This window comes from Leucoraja erinacea, chromosome 4 (genome assembly GCF_028641065.1).
Source record: "Leucoraja erinacea ecotype New England chromosome 4, Leri_hhj_1, whole genome shotgun sequence".
Taxonomy (NCBI): Eukaryota; Metazoa; Chordata; class Chondrichthyes; order Rajiformes; family Rajidae; genus Leucoraja; species Leucoraja erinaceus.
Genome location: NC_073380.1, coordinates 51,947,286 through 51,953,575, shown reverse-complemented (window position 1 = coordinate 51,953,575; position 6,290 = coordinate 51,947,286).

The following is a 6,290-nucleotide window of genomic DNA, read 5'->3' as shown; positions in this document are numbered from 1 at the left end:
GATGCAAGGGATATTTGAAGTTTGAGAAATCAATATTCATACCGCTGGGTTGTAAGCTATCCAAGAGAAGTACGAGGTGCTGTTCCTCCAATTTGCGTTTGGCCTCACTCCAAAATTTGGAGTTTTGTAACTGGGAGATCATGTAGGCGCATTCGGACTGAGAGAAAGTGTTCAACAAAACAATCGCTCAGTCCACATTTGGTCTCGCCGATGTATAAGATTCCAACTGTAGGGATGTTAGTTCCTGAACTTGGACGTTACTTTTTTCAGGCTCTTGTGCCTTCTTCCCAATGGCAGGGGTGAAATTAGAGTGTGGCCAGGATGTTGTGGGTCTCTGATGATGCTGCCTGAAATCCCTTTGATGGTGGGGAGATCAGAACCCGTGATGGACTGGGCAGTGGGACAAGATGAAGGGGCATGCGAGGCGCCGGGAGAGGAAGGGTAGGTCACCTCATAGAAAGACACAAAATGCTGGAGCAGGCAACATCTCAGGAGAAAATGGAATGGGTGACGTTTCGGGTCGAGATCTTTCTTGAGACTGAGAGTCGGGGGAGAGGGAGACTAGATATAGTAAGGACTATAAGGATGGCTGTTTCGCTCCCCGCCCCACAGGTGCTGTTTGACCCGCTGGACTTTCTTTTAAGTCAAGTTTATTGTCATCTGCTCAAGTTCAGAGAAAAATCTTGCTTCATTCATGAATCATTCATGGACAAATTATTTTCGCAAAAATCTTTCTTATAGCAAATTTGATTTGTCTAGACCAGTGGTTCCCAACCTTTTTTATTACATGGCCCCCTTGGGATCTTTAATTTTTCTGTGACCCTGCCTGACATTATTAGTGGGAAAAAAAGTGGCCCCCTTCATTGAACCCAGGTTGGGAATCACTGGTCTAGACTATATGCAGGATAAAACCATCCATGACTACTGTTTTTATTCATTACACACACCTTTGGTTTAGTCATTTTTGACATGCCCAATATTACAATATTTTGCCATGCCCAATATTACAATTTCAGCTGAGCCACTCTGGGACGGACCTCGTTGTGCATGTAATTGTGGAGAATTTTAGAGTAAATCTTTGATAATCTGGTAAATTTTCTATAAATCTAATTTTCTATGAATATGTCAACATTTTAAATTAATAGAATAGACCGTGGGACCCGTTGGGCCCGTTTCCACAAAGCGGTGGTGGGGGGGGGGGGGGGTGTCGGGGGGGGGGCGAGGGCGATGAGAGTTCCCCCCCCCCCCCCCCCCCCCGGTCCTCCCCACTCCCTACCTTGTGGACCTCTCTGGCCACCCGTGGGAGGTCGGGGGGGGGGGGGGGGGGGGGCACTCGGGACAGCGCCGGAGACCCGGCCGGGATCGATCCTGCCTGCGGATGAGGTGCAGGTCTGTGGCACGTCTCCCTCCTCCAATCGCCGCACTCTATCCTCAGTCCCACCCCCACTGCCTCGCGAAAGCGGAGATTTAAAAATCAAGATCACAAAAACTTGTGGGGAATGTCCCCCACCTCTCAAAACATGGGGGGGGGGACGTGTCCCCTCTGCCCCCCCCCCGGGTTTTCCGTCCCTGGATGGAAGGGAGCACAACTGTAGTCTGGTGAGTGGAAGGAGAAAATGACAAATATTCTATTTCTAAATTCTGGTAAGCCAGATATTGAACCATCAGAATTGCTGAATGATCAGAAAGCAGAGTTTTACTGTATTAAGGAAATGCTTTAACTTGAGAATGTGAAGTCAGCTGACTTGTCTAGGTGGAATTTGAAACTGGAGTGACGGTACAGCCTTGAGGAACGAAATAGCATTCATTGTGTTCCTATGTTTGATTTGCAGTAAAAGGAACTGACTATGTCAGGCAGCAGGTAGACACAACATTCTGGATAAACTCAGAGGGACAAACAGTATCTCTGGAGAGAAGGAATGGGTGACGTTTCGGGTCGAGACCTTTCTTCAGACTGTTCAGTCTGAATTTGTGGATGTGATTCGTAGTCAGGCAGCATCTGGGATGGTTGAAGTTTCAGGTCAAGGTCCTGCATCTGGACTGAGTGTAAAGGGGAGAGCGGTATATAGGGATGAACAGGAGGAATGAGGCAGGAGTTTGCAAATGGAAGATGGATCCAGGTGAGAAGGTTTGATTGGCAGATGGAGCCAGTTGGGGGATGTCAGGGTAGAGAGAGTGACGGAGGCTGGAAGGTGATTAGTGGAAGCAACAAATGGTTGCAGCTCATGAAATCTGATAAGAAGGGAATGTAGTGATTGAACCCAGGTTGAGGAGGGATGCTGAGCAAAAGGGGAATATGGAGGGGGGGTGAGATGAGGTAATAGGGAACCAAGTGGGCAGAGTGTTTTGGGTGATTTGCAGTCCAGGTGGGGGAAGGGTGGCGACAGCATGCTGGGGAGGTGGGAAGATGAGGGTAGAGAAGAAGTGGTCCTATGGAATCAAAGAGCATGGTAGGTGTAGTTTAGTTTAGAGATATAACATGAAAACAGGCCCGTCAGTTCCCCCGAGTCCATGCTGACCATTGATCACCCGTTCACACTAGTTCTAGGTTATCTCACTTTCCCATCCACTCCCTACACACTGCGGATAATTTACAGTGGCCTATTAACCTACAAAACTACACATCTTTGGGATAATCGAGAAAACCGGAGCACCTGGAGGTCCCAGGGAGAACGTGCAAAACCCACACATACAGCACCCGTGGTCAGAATCAAACCTGGGTTTCTGGCACTATGAGGCAGCAGCTATCAGCGGCACCACTGTGCATTTTGTATCTGTCTTATCTAGAATTTATCTGTCTTATCTGAATGACAATAAACAAATCTAATCTAATCTAATCTAGAATAGGGTGTAAAAGTAGTTACAATGGAGGGATGCCGAATAGAGAAATTTTATGGGATAGAAATAGAAAAAAGAAAGTTGACATCCACTCAACCCAAGTGTGATGTATCCAGAAAGCCAGTGCAAGTAGAAGAGCACTGGGTGATTAGTTACACCAGATGGTGCTATTGAGACAAACTTCATCTTCCTGTTAGAGTGCTAATCTTCGTCTTCTTGCGTATGGCGTGCACTGCCTAAAGTCCTAGGACAACTTGTTCTATTTAATCTTATTTGATTGTGCATACCAGGTTGATTGCATTCGTCGAAACAGGGCAGACCACGTGAAGGTTGCAATCTCCCACCCCAGAGTGCTGGTCCATGACTACGTATCCCATCTTCATGCTATTTCAAGACAATGCGGTCTGGCTGGTCAACCAATTCCAGTCCAATACGGGTGGCTCAGAGGAAAATGTCAACTCTCCCCAGCATGTAATTTAGGGGTTGATTAGGGTTCAGAAGGTTACTAGGGGCAGTTGAATATTTTTAAGGACTAATAATCCAGGCGGTAGAGTGACTTTAATTCAAATCCTATCATGATATCTGAGGAATTTAAATTCAGATTAATAATCCAGAATTTAAATAAAAACATAATTAGTAATGATGATGTTACATTAACCAGCATCTCATTAAAAAACAATCTGATTCAATCTTTTCATTAAAAAGCAATCTAATGTCTTCAGGGAACAACAACATTACGTCCTTACATAATCTCTTGAAACTCCAGCAAATTATATCATATCAGGTAAAATTACTATGACCAAAGCACCAAAACCGTCTTCATGAATATATTAGATCTGATGTCCCAATTAAAAATAGCTGTCTCACAGATTAGTCAACTAACATCGACTATAACAGCCTGACATGGTTTTCTCACAGACCACGCCCTACATAAACTGTGCCAGGCACTTCCTGCATACACCCTACCTTACCCACACCCACCTGAAGTGCCAGCAGGTGAGGGGAGTTGCTAGGTCTACAGTGAACCATCTACTTTATAACTAAAAAGACACAAAGTGCTGGAGTAACTCAGCGGGTCAGACAGCATCTCCAGAGAACATAAATAGACAAAGTTTCAGGTGGAGACCCTTCTTAGTTTAGTTTAGAAATACAGCGCAGAAACAGGGCCTTCGGCCCACCAAGTCCGCACTGACCAGCGATTCCCGCACATTAACACTACCCCACACAAACTAAGAACAATTTTACATTTATACATTTACATTTATAGTTTCTACACTAACAGTTCTGGTCGCCTTATTACAGGAAGGATGTAGAGGCTTTGGAGATGGTGCAGAAGAGGTTTACTGCCTAGAGTAGAGAATATTAATTGTAAAGAGTTTGTAAGCCAATTAACCTACAAACCCGTACATCTTTGTAGTGTGTGAGGAAACCGAATGAGTGGATGAGAAGGTGAGAATACATAAAACTAGTGTGAACAGGTGATTGACAGTCAACATGGGCTTGGTGATCATATAACACAACTAGAGTCATAGAGTCTTACAGCATGGAAACAGGCCTTTGGCTTCACTTGCCCACACCAGCCAATATGTCCCATCGACACTAGTCCCGCCTGCCTGCGTCTGGCCAAATCCCTCAAAATACTTCAATTCTTGAATTGGGGAACACTGTATCTCATGGGCCTAAAAAAGGGTCTCGACCAGAAAGGTCGTCAACCATCTGAAGAAAGGTCTTGATCTGAAATTTTGCTTACCAGTCTGAAGAAGTGTCTGCCCAAAATGTCACCTATGAGTATGAAGAAGTCTCAACCTGAAACATTACCTATCCATGTTCTCCAGATATGCTGCCTGACCCACTGAGTTACTCCAGCATTTTGTGTCCTTTTTTGTATTAACTAGCATCTGCAGTTCATTGTTTCTACACTATAACAGTTCTGGTCGCCTTATTATAAGAAGGATGTAGAGGCTTTGGAGATGGTGCAGAAGAGGTTTACTGCCTGGATTAGAGAATATTAACTGTAAAGAGAGGTTGGACAAACTTGGATTGTTTGGAATGTGTTGCTCAGGCTGGTGGTGGAAGTAGATATGATAGTGGTGTTTAGGAGACATTTAGATAAGCATACTTAAACAATATTTAAAAGATATCTGGACAGTTACATATATAGCAAAGTTTAGAAAGATATGGGCCAAATACAGGCAGGAGGGTTCAGCATAGGTGGGGCATTTTTGTCAACATGGACTGGTTGGGCTAAAGGATCTGTTTCTATGCTCTTGGATATGCAGGGAATGGAGGGAGATGAATCATGTGCAGGCAAAGGAGATTAGTTTAATTTGGTATAATGTTCAACACAGTCACTTGTCACCAGGCATTTATACTTTGTGTAAGAAAAACTTTCCCTGCACATCTCTTCGGTGTTCAATAGAGTTGTGTTAAATTAGTGTTGTGGAAACAAACATGACATCAGAACTACCTGTATTTATGATGGCTCACTATACTTAATTTGGTACACATGCTGCAAAAAGATAAACACCTAATAGTGAGAAAAAACGACTGGAATTCCCAGCTGATCAGCAGCATCTGTGGAAAGAGTTGATGTTTAGCGTCGGGTGCTTTTGTCAGCACCGGGGAAGAGAGAAATTAATTAAATCAAATATTAGCTGTTTCTCTTTACACAGAAAAAGACATAAAGTCCTGGCATAACTCAGCGGGTCAAGCAGCATCTATGGAGAACTTGGATAGGTGATGTTGCAGTTTCTTCAGACTGTAGAAAGGCTCTGAAGAAAGGTCCGGACCCAAAACATCACCTGTCCATGTTCTCCAAAGTAACTCCAGCATTTTTTGTCTTTTCCTGTAAACCATCACCTGCAGTTCCTTGTGTCTTTTCTTTACACAGATGCTGTCTGACCTGTGTATGTTTACAACATTTTCTGTTTTAATTTCAGATTTTAGCATCTGCAGTTTTTTGTTTTTCTATTACTCGCATTGAGTTTTTTTTTTTGGCAGTTATCGTCCCCTGCTTAACTTTCCTGGCATGTAATTACAAGTACAAGAATAACAATATTTGGCATTGTATGTAAGGAACAATTCTTTGTGGATGATTCTTGGCAGAATATTTAGCAATAGGTATTAGGAAGTTGCTTAACATAGATCAGACATGTGCACCACCTGGGGTGAAAATTTTCAGATCATAAGATTTGTTCATCCTTAATTGCAGGAAACTTAAAGGAATGCAATTAATCAGCCATGTGAAAAGGTGCTTACAATTTCAGTCAAAAAAAATTCTGAGAGGGATCAAGTATTTCAGTCTGTCGGTCAAATATCAGCATAAACCTCCAGGGATGGTGAACTCAATACAATTAGATTGGACCACAGATCATCCTTACTTGTTACTTTTCCACCAACAAAGCCCCTTGTTTTACCTGTAATTTCATCTACCTTAAGATCTGGATGTCTTC